Raw genomic sequence first — 10,493 nt, 5'->3', positions numbered from 1 at the left:
GGGGGGGGGGCTACGGGTTCGTTATGGGGGTTTGATGGCTAGCTAAGGCCCAAAACCAAACTGTAAATAAATGCCTATAAACATGTGCCTCGACCATATTGGAGATTGTAAAATATGTATGCCGGCTAAAGGGGGCGGCCACAGTTGTTATTACGAAGATGCTTACCTGTAAATATACATGTTAATTTTTATGTGTTTTTTTTTCTCTCTCTAATAATTTGTTATTTGTTCAATATAAAATATGAAAACTCAATAAAAAAACATTTAAAAAAAAGACGTGAAAAGCTGGAATTATTCTCCTTAAACCAAGGAAAAAGAAAGACTTGCATTCATACAGTCACAACTTCAGGACATCCCAAATTGCTCACGTTTGCAAACTAACACTCCAGATAGAAAGGAAAGCTTGCTAATTTTTGTAAAATGGAGAGAATGGTGGGAATATAGGCACAGTTCACTCAGCCCCTTAAGCCTGTTCTGGCATTGAATGAGATCACAGTTGATTTGTATTTATACTCCTTTCACCTGAGGGTGGTAATTTTGACACATGCAGGGGCTGTGTCAGAGAAAATACTCTGCATTGAATAGAGCTGTTGTTCACACCGCAGACTAACCTATCTCATAACATGTCATTTAGGGTAGCTCCAAAATCACAATACTCCAATAATTGCTTCAGCTTAGCAATGTAAGTCACAATCAAGTTGTCTGGGCTCTCATCCTTGAATTCAATTTGAATCTCTGGGTATGACTGATGGTTGAGGTTGCAACTGAGCCGTCACTAAATTCATGAACGCACTTAATGATTTGGAGTCGGGCATACTTGAGGCTGTAAGTCTGTGAATAAGGTTATAGGTCTGGGTTCCACAAACATTTAGGACAATTGCTTTGAATTTCGCTGCTCCCCTATTTCAATTACTTGGAAATAATACCCAAGGCGCATACTTGCATAATGTGTCCAGTTCTCCATGGATAAGTCAATTGGATCTATTTGTCTAAAGAGAGGCATTCTGGTAAATATATATTTTCTTTTTCTCAGACTTTGATTAAAATGGATACTCACAGATGTTGGGCCAGAGAAGCGGAAGGTTAAATTATCTTCGTCACCAGATATAATAATACACTTTCAAAGATTTCATTAGTAAACAACAAAGGATTTATTTACAAGGATCTGCAAGAGCAGCAGCATGCCTGCAACTATTTCTGGAATGCCTCTCCTAAGATAACCCCTCCCCCTGGGGTGATTCCCCACTCTTAGTCCCGATTGGTCACCCAAGCCAGGTGACCCTTACTCAGCTGTGTTGCCCTTAAGGGAACAATTATCACACACTGTTCTGTCTAACTAGGTGAGCCATTTGGTTCTGGTACTGGAACCATATCTGAACACCAAATTGTAGGTTTGGATACAGGTGAGATGACTCCTTGTTGCAGCCTTGCATCAATTTGCTGTTTCCACATTCTATAAAAGTGGATGTGGAACATTCCTTGGGATGAACAAGTGTACTAGGTTTGTGTCTGGTCTCAGTGCGATGTGATAGACCAGGGTTTTTCAAAGTGTGCGTTACGACCCATTGGTGGGTCATGGGCAGGTGGCAGAGCTAAGGGTCATGGTGTTCTCATCAGTCACTAATGCAACATTTCCCAACGGCAGCATTCTGAGCCTGCAGAGAAAATCCTGCCAACAATGTCAATTGACACTGGGAGTGCACTGCGTTTAAATGGAGTATTACTTGCATGCAACAAGACAAGCTGAGAGCTGCAGACCTCTCTACTCTTCCACGTGCAGTTAAGGAGAGTTTGCATCACCCTCCCAGGTGCTTCTTGTGTGATGTCCTGCTGTCTGAGATCTGACAGGTTGCAGGTCCACAGTGTTTCGCAAGGTGGACAGATATTGGACAAAGCTGTTGTAGAGGAAAAGGAGAGAGCATGTTAAGAGCTTAAAGTTTTCATAGAAATATTGTTCAGGGGTAAATAAAAATGACGTGGAAATTGGAAAGAAATGATCGGTGAGTAATATACTGATTCCCAAAGTATCTGCAAAACAAAAGGACTGGCTAACATTGGGGACGCAGTTTTTTGTCCTTTGTGTGTCTGGAGAAACTAAAAGTTGGGAAAGGGAGCATCTTTTACTTTTTCAAGTTGTCCACCCATCTCGAGCAAATCAAAAGTCCCAGGTCGAGATTTGAAAGTGCAGTGTTGATTACTTTTTCTTGCTTTCAGGCAAATACAACTTTGAGCAAACATTAACGAGCTGATATACAAACGTAAGTTGCTGATGTGCTGTGGAACAGGGGAAGTTCCTGCAAACATTGACCAGCTTTCTCTTCCCCCCTCCCCCACCCTGCGTCTCAGCATCTGAGAGACAGTAGGGGAGTTGCGACTGAAGAGAATGTGTGGGATTATCAGTGCAGAATAATCAAACTAACTGGCGAGGTGGGACTTAATAGATGCAGCTTGTAAAACTCCATGAGACCTCCACTGAGTCTGCCCCCAGATAGTTTGAATCATCTTAATTTACTGTTTGCTGCTGGATGGGGTGGGGGGCATGGACTTGTCAATCATGGGGGTGGGGCTGATTATGGGCAGGTTTTGAGACCAAATCAGGTAGGAGTTGGATGGTGACTCTTCAGAAATACATAGTTTTGGTGGTCTGGCCTGAAGCAGTTCAGCTGTTGGCAGGACACCAGTCTCCATGAAGAGACATGCAATGGCATGTCTTCTGGTTGGAGAAACATGATCACATCACAATGCCACAATGGATTATCTGAGAAAATAATTAATATCTGAGAAAACTTTGTTCAATGTCCACTCTGTCTGATTAATGACATCCTGAACAGTTAGTTCGTCAGTTGTCTGTGGGGCATATCGGATCCTGTCCTCACTCAATGCTGACATAAGTTCAGTCAACATTACTGATTATGGAAGCTTGGTGTGTGTAAATTGGTTGCTGCATTTCCTACATTACAAGATGACTCAACTTCAAAAGTATTTCATGGGCAAGAAAGTGCTTTGGGACATCCTGGCATCATGAAAGGCGCTATATAAACGCAAGTTCTTTCTTTCAGTGGCATACCATAGTAAAACCACTGGAAAACCCAAACAAGTTCTCCTCAGTAGTTCATTGTGCTCCTTTGAAACCTTCTACAAAGAGCTTAAAGAGAGCATAAGGTCAAGTCACCAGCACTGAAACAATTCAACTACAGCATGTAGAGTTCTTGGCTTGTAAATCATGATTAACTGCAACTCTAGTGATGGTGTAAAGCTATAATATGACTGCATTATTAGCAAGGGCTCCAAGGTTTACACCACATATCCATCTCACCCCGTGGGGAAATCACAGGCTGGTGTCTTGCACCAGAAAGTTAATCCAAGAACAGTATTAACGTCAATAATCAAAGTAGCTTGTTGCTGTGAAAATAAACTCAACACACTATAAAAGATTCAATTATAACAAGTCCGGCGCTCTTTTTCCAAAAGCTGAGCAAACTGCTGACTGATAAACAATTCATTTATGCTAATAAGATACAGTCTGAACAGTGCAGCTCTCTGTACAGTTGCAGTGTTACAATGAAATTTCATTCCTGCGCTGATTAGATTTATAAATATACATGATCAAAATAATGTGACTGAACAGCCCTTCATGAATACTACAAATCACTTTATTACTGAAAAACTATTCAAAGTTTTTGGACAATTTATTCTGCAACTTGAGCATTGGCATGCTAAATCTCAAGTTGAAGCCTAATATGGAGGAGGAGGGAATTTATAGCAACGGCCTTTTGATCTACGCCAGTGCTTATGCCCCAAGTGAGCCGCCTCCCACCCTATTTCATCTAACACTATCAACATTCCATTTTGTTTCTTGATTCTTTCACAGGATCGGGACAATGACGGCAAGTATTTATTGCCCATCCATATTTTCCCTTGAAGTGATTGACTCAATAGGCAGTTCATAGTCAGGAAAATTGCTATGGATCTGGATTCACATGTATGCCAGGCCAGATAAGGTTTCTTCCGTGCCTACCTTGCCTGACCTTCCAACTCTGACTAGGCGAGATCCAGATAGCGCATTTCCCCAAGGTAGGGGGTCCAACTGGAACAGGAGAAATCCATGGTGCATTGGGGAGATGGAGGGTTGGTTAGTTGAGGAAGTTCCATTCGAAGGTGTAGTCTGGGGATGGGGGTGTCCCCTGTGGAATTGGGGATGTTGGGAGGGGGGGGGGGGGGGGGGGGTGGGGGTAGATAGAGACCCGTGGAAGCGTTAGCCTGGGTCTTTACAAGTTCCCAGAAGTTAGAAGAGGTTTTAATTCCTCCAACTGTTTCCGGGTAACTACTGCAGCTGAAACCATCTGAGGTTTACTATTTAAATTGCAATGTGGGAGGATTCCCAGCACAGGGCAATTGCACAAAGGAAGTTTGCATTTCTGGGCAAATCTGGTGAAAACCTTAACATGGTAAATTCCAAAGGGGATTCCCCAGTGCATCTTTTATTTTTATTTTCCTTTTGCACATTTTCTCCCAAATTTGCACCAACCAACAATAAACAATAATCAGTAACGAATGTAATGTCAATCCTCATATCAATGACAACGATCCCGTCCTCCCAAACATTAGCCCGCATGTTCACATAAACAAATGACAAAAAGGAATCAGGAATCACCCATAGTCATCATTAACACACACAGTCCCCCTCCCACCCACCCACGCAACTAATGTTTGATGTTATCCAGTTCTTGAAAGTGCATAACGAATAATGCCCATGAATTGTAGAACCCCTCCATCCTTCCCCTCAGTTCAAACTTAACCTTCTCAAGAGCCAAGAATTCCAACAGGTCCACCCGCCACGCCAGGGCACAGGGTGGAGAGGCTGCTCTCCATCCCAGCAGGATCCGCCTTCGGGCGATCAACGAGGCGAAGGTGACAACATCTGCCTCCGCATCCGTTTCCAACCCCGACTGGTCCGACACCCCGAATATGGCCTCCTGAGGGCCCGGGTCCAGTTTCATATGCACCACTTTAGAGATTACCCTAAAAATCTCCTTCCAGTAATCCTCCAGCTTTGGACAGGACCAAAGCATATGAACGTGGTTTGCGCCCCCCCCCCCCCCCCCCCCCCCCCCCCCCCCCCCCCCCCCCCCCCCCCCCCTCAACGTTCACACACATCCTCTACCCCTTCAAAGAATAGGCTCATCCTCGCCATTGTGAGGTGTGCTCTCTATACCACCTTCAGATGTATCAGCCCCAACCTCACGCACGAGGTGGAGGCGTTCACTCTCTGGAGCACCTCACACCAGAACCCCTCCTCCAACCCTCTCCCAACTCTTCCTCCCACCTTGCCTTGATCCCTTCCAGTGGTGCCTTCTCCTCTTCCAAAATAGCTCCGTAAACTGCCGACATTACCCCCTTCTCCAGTCCGCCTGTTGTCAGCACCTCCTCCAGCAATGTGGAGGCCTGCTTCACCGGGAAGCTCTGTATCTCCTTTCTGGGAAAATCTCGAACCTGCATGTATCTAAACATTTCCCCCTGCTCCAGCCCATATTTCACTTCCAGCTCTTTCAGTCCTGCAAACCGACCCCTAAGGAACAAATCTTTTAGTGTTTTAATCCCCTTCTCCTCCCATTTCCGAAAATTTCCATCCCACTTCCCTGGCTCAAATCTGTGGTTCCCCCGAATCGGCATTTCCCTTGACCCTGCCCCCAACCCGAAGTGTTGGCAAATCTGCCTCCAGATTCTCAATGAAGCTAATATTGCCGGACTCCCTGAGTATTTCCCCGGGGCTATCGGGAGCGGGGCTGTTGCTAGCGCCTTCAATTCCGACCCCCTGCACAAACTCTCCTCCATTCTGACCCACTGGGAATCAACCCCCTTACCCAGCTCCGCACCTTCTCCACATTTGCCGCCAGTAATAATACATCAGGTTCGGAAGACACAAACCCCCTACCTGCCTTCCCTTCTGTAGCAGCACCTTTCTAACTCTCGCCACCTTCCCTCCCTATATGAACAAAATAATCATTCCTTCAATCTCTCTGGAAAATGCCTTTGGCAGAAAAATTGGCAGGCATTGGAAAATAAACAGAAATCGCGGCAACAAGTTCATTTTAACCGCCTGTACCCGACCTGCCAGTGACAGAGGGAGACCATCCCACCTTGCCAGATCAGCTTTCATTCTCCCCACCAAACTACAAATGTTGTACCTGCGGAGCCCCCCCCCCCCCCCCCCCCCCACCCCCTCACTCCCAGGCAACCTGCACCCCCAGGTATCTAAAGTGAGTCCCTGCCCTACGGAATGGCAGCCCCCACCCCTGCCTGAGATATTAACAAAATACTCACTCTTGTCTAGATTTAATTTGTACCCAGAGAAAGACCCAAACATCCAAAGCAGCTCCAATATTCCCCTTATTGACACACTTGGTTCTGACACGTATAACAACAATTCATCGACATATAAGGACACCCTATGCTCTGTTCCCCCCCCCCCCCCCCACCCCCCACCATTCCTTTCCATATCCCCAAACCTCTTTATGCGATGGCCAACGGCTCAATTGCGAGTGCAAACAGCAGTGGGGGGGGGGGGGTACATAGGACATCCCCGCCTCGTCCCACAGTGGAGAGAAAAGTATCTCGAGCTGATGTTATTCGTGCGGACACTCACCCTTGGCTCCTTATATAGTAGCTTTACCCAGTCCACAAATCATGGTCCAATCCCTAACTGCTCCAGAACTGCCATCAAGTACCCCCATTCTACCCGGTCAAATGCCTTCTCAGCATCCAATGCCACAACCATCTGTTTCCTTCCCCTCTGCCGGTGCCATAACCACATTCAATACCCTTCTAACGTTTGAAAAGAGTTGCCTCCCTCTCACTAACCCAGTCTGATCTTCATCTATCACCTTCGGGGGGCCCTCCTCCAGCCTACCCACCAGTACCTTCGCCAATGCTTTTGCGTCCATGTTTAAAAGTGATACGGGCCTATACGACCCACAAACCGTCGGATCCTTATCTTTTTTAAGCAACAGGGAAATCGTGCCTGCCCCAAAGTTTGTGGTAACACGCCCTTCCCTATCGCCTCCTCAAACATCCCCACCATCAAGGGTGCCAGCTTATCCTTCATTTTTTATAATATTCCACCGGAAGCCCATCCGGCCCTGCCACCTTCCCCGACTAAATCCTCCTAATCACATCTTTTATCTCCAGCTCCACTATCGCTCCTTCTAATGTAGCCCTGTCCCCCTCCCCTAACCTCGGGTACTCAAGCCCATCTAGAAATTCCTGCATCTACCAGTCTCCCCCAGGTGGCTCTGACCTGTACAATCTCTCATAGAATTCCTCAAAGACCTTGTTAATCAGAACCAGAGCCACCACCAACTACCCTGCCCTGTCCTTCACTTGAACAATTTCCCTTACCACCGCCTCACTCTGAAGCTGACCCGCTAACATACACCTTATCTCCGTGCTCGTAAACTGCACCCCTTGCTCGCCTCAGTTGGCGCACCGCCTTCCTGGTAGTCAGTCAAAGCTCGCCTGTCGCTCCTTCCTCTTTTCCAACTTCGCTGGGTCCCCATCTTCTGCATACCTCCTATCTACCTCCAACATCTCATTTATTACCCTCAGCCGCTCCAACCTCTGCTCTTCGTCCACCCTGGCCTTAAACGAGATCACCTCACTACCACCTTTAGACCGTCCCAGACAACTGCCTTCGACACCTCACCCGAACGATTGGAACCTACATATTCCTCAATTACTTTTTCAATTTTGTCACAGAACCCTGGGTCCCCCAACAATCCCACATCTAATTTCCACCCCGGTCTCTGTGCTCCCCCCTTCTCCAGTACCATATCCACCCAATGCGGAGCATAATCTGATACTGCAATTGCTGAATACTCCGACCCTTTAACCCCAGACAGCAAAGCCTTTCCCCAATGCATCTTTGTGGTGCACACCCAAAATCCGACGCTGGGGAGCCTAGAAGTTATGGCCCAATAAGATCATCAGTGAAAACATGCTGCAGGCTGCAGTCTGATCAAAGAAACGTGGCTAACTAGGTCAGTCGCTGAATCGAAAATCAAAGTGCAGGCTGCAAACTAAGCAGTGATACAGCATCTAATAAGGCACAAGGAACCTATGCTTAGGGTTGCCAACACTGGTTAGATATATTCCTGAAGGTTTTACCATGTGACTTTCCATGACGCTAACCAGCCATGCAAGCTTTCTTCCAATCTCCAATATTTTTATCATTAATAAATGAAAATGTTGAAGGTAAATGAATTAAAACACAAATTCAATGTCTGTTTTGATTTTTCTTGTGGTTTTGCTTATTGCTGTGTCCAGGAGATTCATTTTTCATTGATGACCACAACTTGTATATATATCGGATTTTTAATGCAGTGAATCATCTCAAGGTGATCCACAGGAATGTGATCAAATGAAGTTACCATACCAGATAAAGAGATTGCGGAACAAGTGACCAAAAGCTAGGAAAAAGGATAGTCGAGTGCAGAAGGCAAAAATCAAGATTAAGAGAAAATTACATAAAGAGAAAAGCAGATCAGGGTAGCCAAAGAAAAAAGGTAAAAATTATTGCAAATGACTTTGGGAAATTGAAATTTAATTAAACTGGAAAATATATCAAAACAAAGAACTTGCATTTATTTGGCACCTTTCATACATATAAACATATGATTATGTCCTTTTTCACCACCTCAGGACATCCCAAAGCACCCCATAGCCAAGAAAATACTTTTTAAGTCCAGTCACTGTTGTAACTTGGAAATGTGGCCACCCACTTGTGCACAGCCAACTCACACAAACCGCAATGTTATAATAGACTGATAACTTGCTTTTGTGGTGTTAGCTGAGGGATACCTATTAACCCAAGAGACCAAGGATAATTTTTCTGTCCTTCTTCCAATAGCATCAAGACGTCCTTTACACCCACCATAAAAGGCAAATAAGGCATCAGTCTAATGCCTCATCTGAAAGGTGGCACCTCTGTCAGCGGAGCAGTCCCTCAGTAACATACTGGGGGCTTTGCTTAAATTGTATGCTCAGGACTCTGGAGTTGGGTTTGAAACTTTGACTTTCTGCACTTTGTACACTAGAGTATTGAAAATTAGTAAGAGCCTGTTTCCGAAATATGATGTTGAGGACCCAGCCTCACTGTATCTCTGTGGGACACTGTAGGCCACATTTCCCACCAGGAGGCAATGGCTTAGAACAGGTGTCCAATTCTTAGATATAGTTGGCATAAAGTCCAAGAACAACAAGTGAACCTGTAGAAAAGAACAAATAGTGTTCACCATAAAACAAATAGAACTCAGAGCAGGATGGAATCTGCAAATAGAATAATTATGCAAGCCTGTCAGAGCCATGTTTGGAAAGAAATGTCATTCCTATGTTATCACAGGGAAGCAGCTGATTGGCTGGTGAGTATTTTCTATTTCTCTGATCTAAACTAGGGATTTCAATAGGGGTAAGGACATTAATTGAAATAAAAATAGACAGGACTAGAGGAATTAACTCAAATTTAATTAGTTAATTAAAATACAATAATAATAGGGCAGGTGATGTGTTGCAGCTGCAGTATGTGGGAGATCATAGCCACCAGTGTGATCCAAGGCAAAGATATCTGCACAAAGTGTCTACAACTCGAGGGACGCGGGCTCAGATTTGATGAGCTGGAGGCTGAGCTGCAGACACTGAGGGATGGGGAAAGTTACCTGGACACTTTGTTCCAGTCTGCAGCCACACTCCTTCGGCTAGGGTAATCTGATTTAATACATGGTCAGGAACTGAAGGGTTTGATTCAGTGTAACAGGTATGGAGGATTAAGAAGGTAGAAATGGAGAAGCCTTAACCTTTGCAACAGTCCAACAGCTCTGAAGCTCTTTCAGCTTGTGTGGACGAAAGAGGGGATTGCAGGGTTGATCAGTGAATTAGCTATTGCGCCTTGGTACAGGAAGCCATTCAAGCAAAGTGATTAGGAATGTATTGGTAGTAGGGAACAGTATGGTCAAGGGGATAGATACAGTTCTCGGTAGCAGAGACCGAGAGTCTAGAAGGCTGTGATGCTGGCCAGGTTTTGAGAGTTCTGTTCTGGACTGGAGAAGAACCTGCAGTGGGGGGATCCTGTTGTTGTGGTCCACATGGGTACCAATGATATAAGTAGGACTAGGAAAGAGGTTCTCCTCGGAGACCTTTAAAAAAAATTTTTTAAATATTTGGAGTAGCCAATTATTTATTTCCAATTAAGGGTCAATTTAATGTGGCCAATCCACCTACGCTGCACATCTTTGTTTGTGGGGGTGAAACCCACACAGACACAGGGAGAATGTGCAAACTCCACACAGACTGTGACCCGGGGCCGGATTCGAACCCGGGTCCTCAGTGCTGCTTAGGGAATTTGAGTAACTATCAGTTTGGGTAGAGATATGAAACAGGAGAGGTAAAATGTAATTTGTGGGAATAGTTTTTTGGGCTCCCTCACAGTAACTACACTGTAG

Source organism: Scyliorhinus canicula, chromosome 9, assembly GCF_902713615.1.
Source record: "Scyliorhinus canicula chromosome 9, sScyCan1.1, whole genome shotgun sequence".
In the NCBI taxonomy this organism is placed as follows: Eukaryota; Metazoa; Chordata; class Chondrichthyes; order Carcharhiniformes; family Scyliorhinidae; genus Scyliorhinus; species Scyliorhinus canicula.
This window is presented reverse-complemented; position numbering follows the sequence as displayed.